This window comes from Mus caroli, unplaced genomic scaffold (assembly GCF_978045245.1).
Source record: "Mus caroli unplaced genomic scaffold, Mus_caroli_1 scaffold_15, whole genome shotgun sequence".
Classification (NCBI taxonomy): Eukaryota; Metazoa; Chordata; class Mammalia; order Rodentia; family Muridae; genus Mus; species Mus caroli.
The window spans coordinates 26,060,711-26,078,601 of NW_028227270.1; the positions used below are offsets into that span (position 1 = coordinate 26,060,711).

General features: G+C 42.1%; 1 long non-coding RNA gene across 1 annotated transcript; it reads right to left on the reverse strand.

The window, feature by feature from the left end:
* Window positions 1–914: 914 nt before the first annotated feature.
* On the reverse strand, window positions 915–16,576 carry LOC110308559 (uncharacterized). The gene is made up of 3 exons (XR_002379574.1): window positions 16,496–16,576; window positions 7,435–7,774; window positions 915–1,400 (listed from the first exon to the last, which is right to left on the reverse strand). It is a non-coding gene; the product is annotated as an uncharacterized LOC110308559 (long non-coding RNA).
* Window positions 16,577–17,891: the final 1,315 nt, after the last annotated feature.

The window sequence follows — 17,891 nt, forward strand, 5'->3', positions numbered from 1 at the left end:
CAGCTCAAAGCATCTAGAAGTTGGAGGGCAATGCTTAGGTACAGTCACTGGAACAAGGTCAAAGTCCCAAGATCATGATGGTAAATCTACTTCTCAGGGAACAGGAAAAATGGCTTAGCAGGCAAATAAGAACACTTGCCAAGCAAGCATGAGGTCCTGAATTCAAATCCCCAGTGCCCACGTAGAAAACTGGAAGTGGCTATAGGAATGTCTGTTACTGGGGCTTGAGGGTTTGAAATAGGATGAGTACCAGCCTAGCTCTGGTCCAGGGAAAGATCCTATCTCAAGGGAATAAGGTGGAGGAGTGTGATGCGGGAACACACCCAATACATGCCTCTGGCTTCCATACACATGCACTTGCATGCAAGTGTATATATGTCTCTCTCTCTCTCTCTCTCTCTCTCTCTCTCTCTCTCTCTCTCCCTCTCCCTGTTTCTCTCCCTCTCACACACACTTCACAGTGAACTAAAGTAGAAACCAGGTCTAAGAATCCTAAACTTAACATCCTTGACATTAGCCAGACATTAACTTAAGGGTAATTTTATTTGCTAATAATTTGCAGTGTAAAAACATTTCAAATAGTTTATTCCTTTGTTCAATTATTCAAGCTGAAACCTGTTATGTGATCTAATCTGTTCACAAAATAAGATTACCAGTATTTCCATGCTACTTTACTGTTGACAGTACCTCCTGGTTTAAAATACATCTTGGTATGGGGAAAAAAAGACACATAATTGTTGGAAAGGTATCACCAGTATTTACTGCTGCTAAAGTTAAAACTGTGTAAGGCTTTTCCAAGACATGTTATTATTGGAAACTTCAAACAGAACCATAGAAGAGTAAAATAATAAATCTTATCTTCCCTTCAGTAAGCCTTTAGGGGACCCCCACCAAGGTGCCAGAGGCATCTAGAATTTCAGGCATGCCTTGTGGGTAGCCAGGATGGGCACCATAAGACAGGAACATTTTTCTCACTATTCTCTTCACAGCTTGAATGAGTGATCACATAGCCTAGCTTGGAAATGGATTTTTCCCCCTCCCCAGTTGGTTTATTTGCTCAGGTTCCTGTTTGCCAGAGGAGGGCTGAGGGTCAGGGCCAGGCACTAGGCAGGTCTGGCTGTGCACACTGGAGGGAGCTGTATCCTCCCGTTTCTTGGTAATTTGCTGGAAATTGGTGCTGCTGATCCTCAGGGTTTTATTTTAGTTCTGTTCTCCTCCTGTTGGAATAGCATTCCTTTCTTTCAACTGTGGGGTACGGTCTGTGATCTTGACGGGAGCCCTCACGATACTGACGGGTATTTCACAGTAACCGAATTGGCATAACGTCATCCACCTTCTACTGAATGTTTGGCTGCTGCATTTCCATCAGCAGAGACTGCTCACTGTTTTCCATCTCAGTCCTGGGAAACCAGAAAAATATTGCTTTGAAATTGAATTGTTTTAGAATGCTTTCCTAACGAGACTCTTCCATGACCTTGCTTGTGTTTGCCAGATCTTTCCCATCTTGCTCTTGTTTTTACACTGGGACTCAGTTGTTTTTGTAGTTTGGAGCACAGGGGGAGAGTGGGGGACTGTGCTCTAGGCTGATCGGAGCCTATGTGGGTCTCTGGGGCCTCATCGGTGTAGAGTTATTTAGGGGAACTGCTTTCAGAGGGGTGTTTTGTTGAATTGGAATGTGCTTGGGAAAGGGAACAGGTTGGTCCAAGCAATACATGATTAATAATTAATTAACACAGGGGAGAAGAAAATCTGAGAGAGACAAGGCTGTCTGCAAAGGCTCTGCTGAAATGTGGCTCTGTCTGAGAGGGAAGTTAGTGGGAAGCAAGTTGTAGCCCATTATAAAATTACGTTAGTAGAAGCTAATGTTTAAACTGCACCAGCTCATGAAAAAGTGAATTTCCCTCTTTAGACGTTAGCTACAAAGCTGATATACAAACACAGAGGGAAGCGTGGTAGACGTGATTGAAATCACCCTCAGGAGGCTGAGGTGGGAGGGTCCCTAGAGCTTGTGCTCTACATCATCCTGTGGCACGTAGAGACAGTATTTTGTTTCTCTCTTTGTGAATGTGTGTATATGTTTGTGTGTGTTTGTATGTATGTGTATGTATTTGTGTTTGTTTGTATGTGTGTGTATGTGTTTGTGTGTGTGTTTGTTTGTATGTATGTGTATGTATTTGTGTGTGTGTGTGTTTGTATGTGTGTGTATGTGTTTGTGTGTGCATTGTGATCAGAGGATAACCTCAGACATCATCCCTCAAGTGTTGTCCACCATTTTATTGGTAAGCCCTCTCACTGGTCTAGAACTTACTGAGCAAGGCTGTCCGTCTGTCTGTCTGTCTAGCCGACCAGTGAGTGTCAGGGTTCTGCCTGCTTCTTCCTCTCCATCCCCGGGATTGCAGTGGTTACCACCTTGCTCATTCAAAACTACATCTAAGTCTTTCTGACAGTTCCATAGTGTACATTACAAATTTTAGTTGTTTTCACTTCCTCCCATCTTTCTTGCTCACTCCCTTTTTCTTTCACTAAAGCTCTTCGTTTCAGCAAGTGCTCCTTATATTTTCAAGTCTTCTTCCATGCTGTGTGGTCCACTGAGGTTAATTTGTTATTTGCCCAAGTGTGAGCAGGAGGTTACTCAGTAGAATATGGCCAAATTAACAGTGACTACACCACTGAAGAAAATGGTCACCTCCTCCCTCCCAACAACTACTGGTTGCTAGTAGTTTCTCTAGGAGAGTGGGCATCGACCCCTCTTCATTCACAATAGAATGCTGATGGGCCCAATCATCTGCAGATATTGTGCAGATGTCTGAAGCTTCAGTGACTTCATGAGTATAATGGCTACGCCATCTCCAGAAGACATTTTCTTGCTGCACACCTTCCCATTCTCTGGCTCTTGCATTCATTCTGTTCCCTCTCCAGGGATGTCTGTTGAGCCTTGGTGGTGGTGGTATAGGATGTATCCTATTGGGGGTGGGGCACATCCCCATTACTTGTTCACAGCACTGTGGTCAGTTCTGGTCAGCCTTAACCACTACTCAGGGCACTAAGAAGCTTTCTGACATTGTTGGATAGAGCACTAACCTATGGAACCTATAAAACCTATAAAAAAGAAGCTTTAAAAGACAGATTGATAGCCAGGCAGTGGTGGCGCACACACGCCTTTAATCCCAGCACTTGGGAGGCAGAGGCAGGCAGATTTCTGAGTTCGAGGTCAGCCTGGTCTACAGAGTGAGTTCCAGGACAGCCAGGGCTACACAGAAAAACCCTGTCTCGAAAAACAAAACAACAAAAACAAAACAAAACAAAAAGGAAAGTTTGATAATGTGATCCTTTAGCAAAACAGTAGTCCTAGATTTCCTCCATAGGTCTGTGACCTTCCAAAACACAGACTTTGGACAGGGCTCATAGAACCATGTATACGTTCTCTCCTGTAGAGCTGGTCTCAGTTCCAATCGGAAAGTGGTTGGTTACCCACACAACAGTCATTGTCACAGTTGCATTAAACAGCATTTTCTGTGTGGTAGTTCATAACTGTAGCTCTCGGAATTCACATCTGGGTGAGACTATTTATCATTTCCTTCCCCTAAAGTTTGCATAGCACCCTCTGACACTATGAAAGCTATCCAGTAGGGAGGGGGGCCTCCAGCTCAGCTCCAATGTGATAGCTCCATGTCCTGTGACCAATGTCTTTGGCATCTTTAGTAATAGGGCCTTGCCATCAGGTTCTGGTGGGCAACCAAGAGCAAAGGCAAAAGCCTATATTCTTTTGGGGGTATCTCTGGGACCTCCCTAATCGATGACTTGAATGAAGATCTCCTACATCTTGCACTAGGATTTTTTGTTTGTTAGCCTATTACTTCTGGGAAGAGCATTATCTACCATGGAGGGTACTTCCATTTAAAGCTTTTGTTTTTAGATAATATTGTTTAATAAATTTGCAATAAAGTAGTAGGCTTTCATATGGCTTGTATACACACCCTGCCTTAACTGCCCATCATTTCCCTCATCTCCCCCTACCTCCCCAGCCCTCCTTGCTTAGAGCCTTCTCTACTCTCCTGCCAAATGTCTTCTACAAATCCCCCATCCCTTAAGGTTTCTTTTCATGCCCCACTCCTCCAAATGGCCCTTCTCATCTTTTCTGGCCTTACCAGAACTCAAAACTAAACACAATACTCTAAAATGTCAATGCTCAAGGCTGCCTGTGAGGAAGGACATGTGGTGTTTAAACATCTTTCTGGGCCTGGCTACCTCACTTAGTCACTTAGTGCCATTTTCCAGTTCAACCCATCTTCTTTCAAATTTTATGATTTTATTTTCTTTATAAGCAAATAGAATTCTATTGTGTGTATATATTACATTTTTATTATCCATTCATTGACATTTGGGCTAGCTCTATTCCCTCACTATGCGATAAGAGCCATATATGAGATGGGCACGCAGGTACCTTTGATGAGTTCTTTGTATAAATGCCTGGAAGTGTTTGTCACAGCTGGCTCATAGGGAAGTTCTAACTTTAGTTTTTTGAAGAACCTCCATACTCATTTCCATAGTGGCTCCATTAGTTTGTGCCTGCATCAACCATGAGCAACTCCCCTTTCCCCACACCATTACCATCATCATTCTGTTGATTACTAGCCATTCCTACTGGGTTAATTATAAATCCCAAAGTGATTTTTTTAAAAAAATGTTTTTTTTTCAGGATGTTTAGCACATTTAAAAGTGCTTATTATCATTTGTGATCTTTTGGGGGCTTGCAATTCAGTCGGATATACCATAATTTATTAGGTTGTTGGGGGGTTTTACGATAATATTTTTATGTATATTTTGCATACTAATCTTCTGCCAGATGTGTATCTGGCAAAAATGTTTTCTCCATTCTCTAAACTGCCTTCTCATTTGATTGACAGTTTCATTTACTGACTGGAAGCTGTGCTGGTTGGTTTTTTTTTTTTATCAACTTGACACCACACACACCTAGGCGTACCTTAGAAGAGGGAATCATGGAGGAACTGCCTCCGTCAGACTGGCCTGTAGACAAGTCCATGGGGCATTTTCTCGATTAATGACTGATGTGGGAAGGCCCCGCCCACTGTGGGCGTTGCCTTCTCTGGGTAGATGGCCCTGCAGGGTGAGCAAGCTGGGAAAAGCCAGGCTGTAAGCAGGCCATAACCATGGCTTCTGTTCCTGCCTCCAGTTTTCTGCTCCGAATTCCTGCTCAGAGTTCTCCTCATGAAGGAGAGTAAGCTATGAGGTGAAATGAACCTCAGTTCCTGGGTTGTTATGGTCATGATCTTGATCAAAGCAATAAAAAGCAAACTAAGACAGAATTCTGCTTTTTAATTTCGCGAGAGTGACTGGAGTCATATTCAGAAAGTCCTTACCTATGCCTATATCTCAAGAGCGAAACCCTATTTCTCTTGCACGTTCAGAGTCTTGGATCTTTGATCCTTTCGGAGTTGGGTTTTGTCCAGGGTGAAAGATAAGGATGGTGTTTCCTTCCTCTAATTGTCTCAGTGTGATGGTTTGTATATCCTTAGACCAGGGAGTGGCCCCATCTGGAGGTGTGGCCTTGTTGGAATAGGTATGTCACTGTGGGTGTGGGTCTAAGATCCTCACCCTAGTTGCCTGGAAGTCAGTCTTCCACTAGCAGCCTTTGAGTGAAGACATAGAACTCTCAGATCTGCTTGCGCCATGCCTGCCTGGATACTGCCATGCTCTCACCTTGATGATAATGGACTGAACTTCTGAGCCTGTAAGCCAGCACCAATTAAATGTTTTTGTAAGACTTGCCTTGGTCATGGTGTCTGTTCACAGCAGCAAAACCCTAACTAAGACACTCAGTTTCTTCAAGAGGCTGTGGAAGGGGCTGCTTTATGTAGTTTGAGGTAGTTTCTTAGTTATCTTTGTTTAGCAGTTGTCTTGTCTTTGCTAATTGTTCCCCCTTACCTTTGTAGGTGTGTGTTTTTTCTTTCTTTTGCTCCTGAGGACTCCTGCCAGCATGCTCTGTGGGGCTGGCTTGCTGGTCACGAGCACTTTTAGCTTGCTTTTGTCATGGAGAAGTTTTCTTTCTCCTTTTCCTAACTAATAGTTTGTTGATGCCTAGAAGGAAGTGTGTGTTCATTCCATAAATGATAAAATGGATGGGATTTGTTCTCAGGGAGATGTTAATCAGGCATAATGTATTACCCATATACAGGCCGTGATCATTTATTAGGATAACATGTACGTATTTTGACAGAAAAGTGTAGTGTTGATGAAAAGAGTTACAACAAGTTTTAGTCCCCATGTTTTCCACTCTCTGGAGTCAATACCTTTCTTCCACATTGGTAAGTAATAGATAAGCAATACTAGACAGCCTTTTCCATTTACATTGGGCATTTCTGTTGTAGTAATTAAAGATTTCTCTTTCTTATTCCTATTGCTCCAATGTAGTTATAGTACAGTTTTGTGAGCACTGTGATATGAAATACCATGTACATGTACATAGCCAGGTGGTGGTGGTACAGAACTTTAATTTTAGCACTCAGAAGCCAGAGGCAGGCAGTTCAAGGCCAGCCTGGTCTACAGAGATAGTTCCAGGACAGCCAAGGCTACATAGAGAAGCTCTGTCTCAAAAAACAAAACAAAACAAAACAACAACAACAAAAAAAACCAAACTGTGTACAGATGAACATAGTGTTGCACAAGGACAATATGACTTGTATTTTCTGGGAATTAATTTATTGTAAAAAATGTGTCATACCTATACTTGAGTGTTTCTACTTTCTACAATAGCATACACACACACACATACACACACACACACGTACCTCACATTGCAGTGAGTGTGGGGTCACCCATACCCATCTGTGTGCCTGTTGCAACAATGGGGAGCTTCCAGGTACCATCGGCTGGGAAATCTCCTTCCTCTCTTTATGACAGACTTTCTGCTTCCAATCTTCCTTTTTTCTACTTCCAATCTTCCTATTTTGTTTTTTCTGTTTTTTGTTTGGTTTGGTTTGGTTTGGTTTGGTTTGGTTTAGTCTTTCTTTTTATTTATTTATTTTTTATTCTTTAGTAATTTCCTGAGAAAAGATGCCTACAGAGTAAGTTAAATGGGACTGTGTGAGTCAAGTGTCTTTAGTCTAGCCTTAATTGGCTGCTGGTTTAGATGGGGATACAGGATTCTAGGTATGACAGCACTTTATTCAAGATGTGGGGAACATTCCACTGTCTCCAACATCTGATGTTGCTCATGCGAGGTTCTGCCACCCGATTTCCAGTCCTTAGCACAGGACTACTGTTTCTCACTGCTGGGATTTTGAACCCATTTGAACCTGTTCAGGTCTTATCCATGCTATCAGTCTCTGTGGGTTCTTATGTATACCAGTCTGGTGGTCCTAAAATTCCACAATAATATATGTGATAGGTTAGAATGTTGCTCACAGTACTTACTCCTCAGAGGACGAAGAGATGGCTTCTCACACAGTAGGGCTTGCTGCGCTCACACAGGAGGGCTTGCTGCGCTCACACAGGAGGGCTTGCTGCCCTCACACAGGAGGGCTTGCTGTCCTCACACAGTAGGGCTTGCTGCTCTCACACAGTAGGGCTTGCTGTCCTCACACAGTAGGGCTTGCTGCTCTCACACAGTAGGGCTTGCTGTCCTCACACAGTAGGGCTTGCTGTCCTTGCGGAGGATGAGGAGTTCTGTTCCCAGCACCAACACTGGTGGCTCACAACTACTGTAACTCTTACTCCAGGAGATCCGGCTTCCTCTTCTGGCTTCTGTGGGTACCTGCACATTCATACAAGCAGACACACAGACACACACACAGAGACACACACACACACACACACACACACACACACACACACACAGAGAGAAAGAAAGAGAGAGAGAGATACATAAAGTCTTTTAAGAAACTTAAAAATGTATTTTCTGTGAATCAGTGTTTTGCTTACATATATGTGCACTGCATGTGTGCTTGGTACATACAGAGGCCAGAAGTAGAGGGTATTGGATCCTCTAGAGCTGGAATAAATTATTGTAAGCTATCATGTGGGTACTAGAAACCAAATCTGGGTCTTCTGGAAGAGCATCCAATGCTCTTAACTGCTGAGCCATTTATACACCCCCCACCCAAAGTAATATCTTAAAAATATATATTTACTCTCTACCCCCTGGTACGTAGTTCCGTGAAAAGGCTTCCCTGCTCCTCATTCTAGGCCTGACTGTTGTCTTATCATTGTGATGATGGCAGACAGATTGCAAGCAGAGGCTTGAAAAGCACATGTGTGCTTGGGGCAATTCTCTTCTATTTATGCCATCAGAACAGAAGAACATGCTGGTAGTCCAAAGAGGAAGATAAATAGCATGTGAAATAAAGCCAGTTCGTCCTAGCCAAGCTAAGCCTGAATCGGAGCCCAGCTAAGCACAGCCTACAGCTGCCAACACTCAGCCAATTCACAGGTCACTGAGAATATATTACTGTTATTTTAAGCCACTACAGTTTTGGATATTTTCTACATGGCATTTTGGGAGAATAGCTTTTGGTATAAGACATTGGTTCCTTATTGGTATGAGAAAATGATAACAATTATCTGAGTCAGATACAAGAAAAGCAAAAAACAAACAAAAAACGGCTTCGGTTTTGAGTCTCATGGGCGCGGGCACGCGCACGCACACACACACACACACACACACACACACACACACACACACACACACACAACTGTGATAGACATTAGAAACAAAAATGGTTCCCTCCCTGCAGTCTACGGTTTTGCAGGGAGGGAAGAAATATTTTATAAAAGTATCAAACCTGAAAATTAGAATATATACCAAAAATGCATTTGAATTCGTGTAGATGTCTAGGCAAAGGGGTGAAAATGAGAGCTAGTTGTCATTAGCTGCATGTATACAAAGGATCCTGTACTTCAGAAAGAAATATTTGGGAAAGAGCCAGCTTTGAAGGAAAATGTATACAAACTGGAGAGAATCCTGGAGTTCTAGCATTGCTGAGTTGAGAAATAAGGTTTCTTTATCTTGGGTCATTTGAGGTACCATATGGAAACTTGCTACTGTAGAAGTTCCCTAAAATATACACACATCTGAACAGAATCTAAATGGAGTCACCAAACAGGCTAGACAAAGCCTGAAATAGACAGACATCCCCTGCCACCAAGTAAAATCTCCAGTGCCAGGAGCGGGTTACATCTTGAACTGTTGGCTAAAGGGCCTCATGGAAATGTTCAAACACCTTGGGCAATTTCCAGTACCTCAAAAACTGATGGTAAGGCTCTATTGGTGAACACAGCACATACTTAGCTCATTGAACATGGAGAAGTCTATCTGGTGCCTGCCTAGAGGCCTCATCTCTATTGAGTAGTGTTCAGGGTACTGGAAGATACTCTCTGCTTCCAGAGGAGAAAGGTTATCATCAACCTAAATGTAAACCCTACAGACAACAATAGTGATCTGCTGGTGAGCTATGCTGGAGCAATAGTGGCACAAACATAGTGGGGGTAACCAGTCACTCTCTGAGTAGATTCAAGGCCCAGTCCGTGAGATGGAACTCATGTCTGAACCTGCTAGGGTGGTCAAGAACCTGAGACGAGAAAGGATATAAGTCTAGGAGAAAACAAGTTCTGGCGCCCTCTTCTGGTGTGTCTGAAGACAGCTACCGTGTACTTACATACATTAAATAAATAAAATAGAGAGAGAGGAGAGAGAGAGAGAGAGAGAGAGAGAGAGAGAGAGAGAGAGAGAGAGAGAGAGAGAGAGAGAGAGAGAGAGAGAATAAAGGGGTAAAGATCAGAAGCAGGTGGGAGAAGGCTCAGACCAAAGCACAGGTCAGTACCTGTGAGATAGCGAGGAGAGACGAGACCTGGAAAAGCTTCAGACTCCAACACTGTTCTGAGAAAATCTTTGCCATAGCAAAGGGGAGTCTGTGAAGCAAATTTTTATGAGAGGGTCCCAAGAGATTTTTCCTTTTTTAAAAAAATCTCCCTGGAAGCTTTTTTTTTCCTGTATTTTTTTAAAAGTTATTTTCTTTACTTACATTTCAAATATTATCCCCTTTTCCTGGTTTCCCCTCCAAAAACAACCTTCCCCCATCCCCTCCTCCTTCCCTTCCCCCTTCCCCCTGCTCACTAACCCACCCACTCCTGCTTCCTGGCCCTGGCATTCCCCCACACTGGGGCATTGAGCCTTCACAGGACCAAGGGCCCCTCCTCCCATTGATGACTGACAAGGCCATCCTCGGCTACATATGCGGCTGGAGCCATGGGTCCCTCCATGTGTACTCTTTGGTTGGTGGTTTAGTCTCTGGGAACTCTGGTGGGTACTGGATGGTTCATATTGTTGTTCCTCCTATGAGGCTGCAAACCCCTTCAGCTCCTTGGGTCCTTTCTCTGGCTCCTCCATTGGGGACCCTGTGCTCAGTCCAATGGTTGGCTGAAAGCATACACCTCTGTATTTGTGAGGTACTGGCAAAGCCTCTCAGGAGACAGCTATATCAGGCTCCTATCAGCAAGTACTTGTTGGTATCCACAATAGTATCTGGGTTTGGTAACTCTATATGGGATGGATCCCCAGGTCGGGCAGTCTCTAGATGGCCTTTCCTTCAGTCTCTGCTGTACATTTTGTCTCTGTATCTCCTCCCATCGGTATTTTGTTCCTTCTTCTAAGAAGAATCAAAGTATCCACACTTTGGTCTTCCTTCTTCTTGTGCTTCATGTGGTCTGTGAATTGTATCTTGGGTATTCCAAGCTTCTGGGCTAATATCCACTTATCAGTGAGTGCATATCATGTGTGTTCTTTTGTGATTGGGTTACTTCACTCAGGATGATATTGTCTAGTTCTATCCATTTGCCTAAGGATTTCATTGTTTTTTTTTTTTTGGTTTTTTTTTTTTTTTGTTTTTTCGAGACAGGGTTTCTCTGTGTAGTCGTGGCTGTACTGGAACTCACTCTGTAGCCCAGGCTGGCCTCGAACTCAGAAATCCGCCTGCCTCTGCCTCCCGAGTGCTGGGATTAAAGGCGTGCGCCACCATGTCCGGCTCGATTTCATTGTTTTTAACAGCTGAGTAGTATTCCATTGTGTAAATGTACCACATTTTCTGAATCCATTCCTCTGTTAAGGGACATCTGGGTTCTTTCCAGCTTCTGGCTATTATAAATAAGGCTGCTATGAACATACTGGAGCATGTGTCATTATTATATATTGGAGCATCTTCTGGGCCCAGGAATGGTATTGCTGGGTCCCCAGGTATTACTATGTCCAATTTTCTGAGGAACCGCCAAACTGATTTCCAGAGTGGTTGTACCAGCTTGCAATCCCACCAGCAGTGGAGTGTTCCTCTTTCTCCACATCCTTGCCATCATCTGCTGTCACCTGAGTTTTTGATCTTAGCCATTCTGACTGGTGTGAGGTGGAATCTCAGGGTTGTTTTAATTTACATTTCCCTGATGACTAAGGATGTTGAACATTTTTTTAGGTACTTCTCAGCCATTTGGTATTCCTCAGTTGAGAATTCTTTGTTTAACTCTGTACCCTGTTTTTTAAATAGGGTTATTTGTTTCTCTGGAGTCTAACTTCTTGTTCTTTGTATATATTAGATATCAGCCCTCTATCAGATATAAGGTTGGTAAAGATATTTTCCCAATCTGTTGGTTGCTGTTTTGTCCTATTGACAGTGTCCTTTGCCTTACAGAAGCTTTGCAATTTTATGAGGTCCCATTTGTCAATTCTTGCTCTTAGAGCATAAGCCATTGGTGTTCTGTTCAGGAAAATTTCCCCTGTGCCTATGTGCTCAAGGCTCTTCCCCACTTTCTTTTCTGTTAGATTCAGTGTATCTGGTTTTATGTAGAGGTCCTTGATCCACTTGGACTTGAACCTTGTACAGGGAGATAAGAATGGATCGATTTGCATTCTTCTACATCATGTTGACCACCAGTTGAACCAGCACCATTTGTTGAAAATACTGTCCTTTTTCCACTAGATGGTTTTAGCTTCTTTGTCAAAGATCAAGTGACCATAGGTGTGTGGGTTCATTTCTGGATCTTCAATTCTATTCTATTGATTTATCTGCCTATCTGTACCAATACCATGTAGGTTTTGTTTGTTTGTTTGTTTGTTTTGTTTTGTTTTTGGTATCACAATTGCTCTGTAGTACAGCTTGAGATCAGGGATGGTGATCCCACCAGAAATTCTTTTATTGTTGAGAATAGTTTTCACTATCCTGGGCTTTTTGTTATTTCAGATGAATTTGCAAATTGCTCTTTCTAACTCTGTGAAGAATTGAGTTGGAATTTTGATGAGGATTGCATTGAATCTGTAGATTGCTTTCAGCAAGATGGCCATTTTTACTATATTAATCTGCCAATCCATGAGCATGGGAGAACTTTCCATCTTCTGAGATCTTCTTCAACTTCTTTCTTCAGAGACTTGAAGTTTTTATCATACAGATCTTTCACTTCCTTAGTTAGAGTCACACCAAGGTATTATATATTATTTGTGACTATTGAGAAGGGTGTTTTTTTCCCTAATTTCTTTCTCAACCTGTTTATCCTTTGAGTAGAGGAAGTCTGCTGATTTGTTTGAGTTAATTTCATATCGAGCCACTTTGATGAAGTTGTTTATCAGGTTTAGGAGTTCTTTGGTGGAATTTTTGGGGTCACTTAAGTATACTATCATATCATCTGCAAATAGTGATATTTTGACTTCTTGCTTTCCAATTTGTATCCCTTTGATCTCCTTTTGTCTAATTTCCCTGGCTAGGATTTCAAATACTATATTGACTAGGTAGGGAGAGAATGGGCAGCTTTGTCTAGGCCCTGATTTTAGTGGGATTGCTTTAAGTTTCTCTCCATTTAGTTTGATGTTGGCTACTGGTTTGCTGTATATTGCTTTTACTATGTTTAGGTATGGGCCTTTGTGGAGAGCCGTGCCGTGAGCAATCACCATTATAAGATGGCGCTGGCTTCCGCTGTGCCTAACTAGTAAACAAGCCTTGTACGCAGGTGCGAGAGTGAACTCACGCCTAGTCACTGCTCATCTTGGGGCATAGTAATGAGGTGATGAGCGAGCAACAAATCAGGTGCTGAAACGCCACGCTGAGGGCTATATAAGCAGCACCATTTTCCGGATTCTGGGTCTTCCCTCCTGAAGAAGCAATAAAGCTTGCTGCAGAAGAATCCGGTTGTCCGAGTGTGTTCTTGCCGGTGAGAACGATAGCTAGGGACAGACCTTGAATTCCTGATCTTTTATCATGAAGGAGTGTTGGATTTTGTCAAATACTTTCTCAGCACCTAATGAAACAATCATGTGGTTTTTGTCTTTGAGTTTGTTTATATAGTGGATTATGTTGATGGATTTCCATATATTGAACCATCCCTGCATCCCTGGGATGAAACCTACTTGGTCAGGATGGATGATTGTTCTGATGTGTTCTTGGATTTGGTTTGCAAGAATTTTATTCAGTATTTTTGCATCGATATTCATAAGGGAAATTGATCTGAAGTTTTCTTTCTTTGTTGGGTCTTTGTGTGGTTTAGGTATCAGAGTAATTGTGGCTTCATAAAACAAATTGGGTAGTGTCCCTTCTGTTTCTATTTTGTGGAATAGTTTGAAGAGTATTGGTATTAGATCTTTGAAGGTCTGATAGAACTGTGCACTAAACCCACCTGGTCCTGGGCTTTTTTTTGGTTGGGAGACTATTAATGACTTCTTCTATTTCCTTAGGGATTTTGGGACTTTTTAGATAGTTTACCTGATCCTGACTTAACTTTGGTACCTGGTATCTGTCTAGAAAATTGTCCATTTCATCCAGATTTTCCAGTTTTGTTGAGTATAGGCTTTTGTGGTAGGATCTGATGGTGTTTTGGATTTCCTCAGTTTCTGTTGTTATGTCTTCTTTGTCATTTCTGAGTTAATTTGGATACTCTCTCTGTGTCCTCTGGTTAGTCTGGCTAAGGGTTTATCTATCTTGTTGATTTTCTCAAACAACCAGCTCCTTGTTTGATTGATTCTTTGTATAGTTCTTTTTGTTTCTATTTGGTTGATTTCAGCCCTGAATTTAATTATTTCCTGCCATCTACTGCTCTTGGGTGCATTTGCTTCCTTTTGTTCTAGAGCTTTCAAATGTGCTGTCAAGCTGCTAGAAACTCTCTCCAGTTTCTTTTTGGAGGTATTCAGAGCTATTAGTTTTCTTCTTAGCACTGCTTTCATTGTGTCCCATAAGTTTGGGTATGTTGTGGCTTCATTTTCATTAAACTCTAAAAAGTCTTTATTTCTTTATTTCTTCCTTGACCAAGTTATCATTGAGTAGAGTGTTGTTCATGTATGTGGACTTTCTATTGTTTATGTTGTTAATGAAGACCCTTAGTCCATTGTGATCTGATAGGATGTATGTGATTATTTCAATCTTCTTGTATGTGTTGAGGCCTGTTTTGTGACTGATTACATGGTCAATTTTGGAGAAGAAGGCATATTCTTTCGTTGTAGGATAAAATGTCCTATACATATCTGTTTAGATCCATTTGGTTCATAACTTCTGTTAGTTTCACTGTGTCTCTGTTGAGTTCCTGTTTCCATGATCTGTCCGTTGATGTGAGTGGGGTGTTGAAGCCTCCCATTATTATTGTGTGATCTGCAAAGTGTGCTTTGAGCTTTAGTAAAGTTTCTTTTATGGATGTGGATGCCCTTGCATTAAGAGCATAGAATAGCATAGCATAGAATTCAGAATTGAGACCTCCACTTGGTAGATTTTTCCTTTGATGACTATGAAGTGTCCTTCCTTATCTTTTTTTTTTTTTGAGAGATTTTTCCTCTTGTAATATTTGCCAAATCGACATAATGTGTATGATTCCAGGCTCTCAGGTCAGCCCAGGCTCTATCCTGGCTCCATTAGACCACAGCTGTAGTGCTCTGTATGCCTTCACAATGGAGCCCTGGAAAATGTATCTCTATGCACCTGTTTTCCCTTAGGATATTCCAGAGTCTCTATACTCTCAGCTATTCTCTTTTCATATTATTTTTTAATTTTACACCTTCAGTGAGTGGTGTCCTGCCATCAAAATACCTTTCCCATGGTCCCAGGACAAAGTTTGAAGTTTCTCCTTGATGGACAGTCTCTTTAACATCTGTGCTGTCTACATTATCTGCAGTCTTTTTACAATTCTTACAGGATCCACATTTATTCCTTGCCAAACGTTTTTACATTCTCTGCACTCTTCTGCTGTAGGCCTGGGTAGCGTAGTAAGCAGTGACTGGTACATTGGGTGTTATACTAGCTAAACATTTCCTCTGTCAGAAAAATTTATTCATTACTTTTGAATTCAGCTTCACTCGAGGTTTCAGGACATAAGCATAGTGTAGCCAGGTGATGCCAGATTATGGCTCCTTTAACGTGGCTTGAGATAGACAGAAGGTTCTCCTACCTGCACATGCATATCTAGTCTTCATCTTACTGTGGCTTAAGGGGAAATGAAAACAATCATTTGTACATCACTTTAAACAGGGAGTCCTGCATGTTATCTTCATGTTAAAGGGTGAACACTTACTCCATAGCTGGTGTGTGATGATTTCCCAAGGAAAGCCTGACCAAAGAAGGACAGAGGCCATAAGTGGAAGGCACATGAGCGCAGCTGGATTAAAATGTGCTCAGGCTGGGAAAGAGTACACTTCCAGTGAGCTATTGAGAAAGGGGATGAGAACTACAATTGGGTTGAGGGTGAACTCCATCAGGAAAGGATGTAAGGAGTTCAGTATTGGTGGCTGGCTGAGGCAGAGGCAAGGCAGAACCAGATTATTTGAATTTCTACCCAAGATTTCTAGTGGGCATTAGTATGTCTTGATGCCTTCACTTGAGGAAAGATGGCTATGTGATTCTTAGAACCTTCCTATCAAGTAGAAATTACAAATAGTCAAATCTTTGTGTCTAGAAGTATCTCTAGTAAACCTGTAAGAAACATCTTGTAATGATTAATCTTAATTGTCAACTTAAAAGATGTAAAATCATCTGGGGGATGGGACTCCTGGGGAAGTATCTTGATTAACTAGAGTCAGAAGACCTGTCCACTGTGGGTGGCATCATTCCATAAACTTAGCTCAATAGCTTAGTCTGGACTGTGTTAAAAGGTAGAAAGATGAGCACAAGCATTCTCTTCTTCCTGACTGAAGATGCACTATGAATAGCAATTTCAAACTTCTGCCTTCTTGACCCCCCTGCTATAAACTGTGAGTTGAAATAAACTCTCCCCTGCTTACATTGCTTTTTATGAGAGTGTTTTACAATAGCAGCCACAAAAGAAACTAAGACAAACCTCCTGTCAAAATTTCCATGTGGTATTCTTGCTCAAGCTATGGGCTCTTCTTTGTGCTCATATTTTATGGATTTTATTCAATTAGAGAATTTTCTACCTGCAGCAGTAAAATAATATATATGCATGTGGTATGTGATGATATCATTAAAGCATGCCAAAGTCTCAGTAGACCAAGGAACCAAAGACTCACCACTCATCACAGATGGGTTGCCTATCTCAGAAGACATTAGAACTAAGAATTCGTACCCGGATCCCAGAGAAGACACCTTCTCCTTCCTTCTGGCTTTTCATATTTGTAGTGATCAAAATTTCAAACCAAGTATCTGAACACCAGTGTTATGAGACCACAGGCATTGTGAGGTCAGAGACTGAACATAACAGGTATGGTAGGATTACAGGCCTGAGACTCCTTTCCAGAACAAAGCATTTATAGAACAGATGCTAGACCAAAGTCTATTGGGATTATGATCAACACCTTCATAGTTCCCATTATTAATTTGCTTATCAAAGATTCTACATGACATTTATTTAGTCCCCACTTCCTAACTGAAATGATGCATGTTTTGGGAAGCCAAATAATGGTGGTGGAGGAGTAACTTGGTGATTTCACCTTGTTTTTGTTGTTATTTGTTTTTTTGCTTGAGCCAGAATCTCATGTAGCCCAGGATAGACTCATTAAGTAGCTGAGGTTAGCCTTGAACTCTTCCTCCATCTTTCCAGGGATGGGATTATAGGTGTGTGCCATCATACCCAGCTCTATTTCACCTTCCCACTTTCTTCTACCTGTTGTCATTTCCTATAATTTATAATCTACTTTGTCTACCCATCGATCTAACATATTGTATAAAAATAATTCTTGTTGTCTGTCTTAAATGAAGACAGCCTCGGTACAATAGTCCTTGGAGCAGCAACCTTAACGCCGGCTGAAGCCGTTCATTTAGGAACCTAGGAGTGCATAGTTATCCCAGGCTTGCAATAGCAGCAAAGAAATGTCAAGCCATTAATTAAAATGACTCCAGCATCCCTGCTGGGAACAAGTTGGTAGTCAGCCTCAGTCACAATCTTTGTAAAAGGAAAGGCTACACAATAGGGCTGGGACTATGGAGCCACTGAGCTCTGCAGGGAGTCTGTCTGTGCTATGGTGGCCTTGCAATTATGGTGGCTATGGTGACACTTTAGCGGCCTGTGGACTGAAGCCCCTTCCCTTACCCTGTGGTTTCCCAAGGGCTAATGAGAGCTAGTCACTGTCCATTGACTACAGCTGCCCATTGGCCACAAATGCATTAGAGACCCAAGATGGCGGGGAATTCCCAGAGGCAGCACACCCAGAGGACTGGGCAAAGGAAATGGGCTGGTGTCACTGAATCCTGGGGCTTTTGTTAGGTAACAAAGGGCGTCAACTCTGTGTGCTTAGCAACCTCAGACTTCCTAGCTTAAGCGTTTTGTTGGTTTCTTTTCTTTTTAAGGTAGAGTTTCACAGTGTAGCCTAGGCTAGATATAAATTCAACAAAATTCTCCTGCCTCTGAAGTGCTGAAGTTACAGGTGTGAGCCACTATGCCTGGCGTAGAATTCCTGACATGGGAAT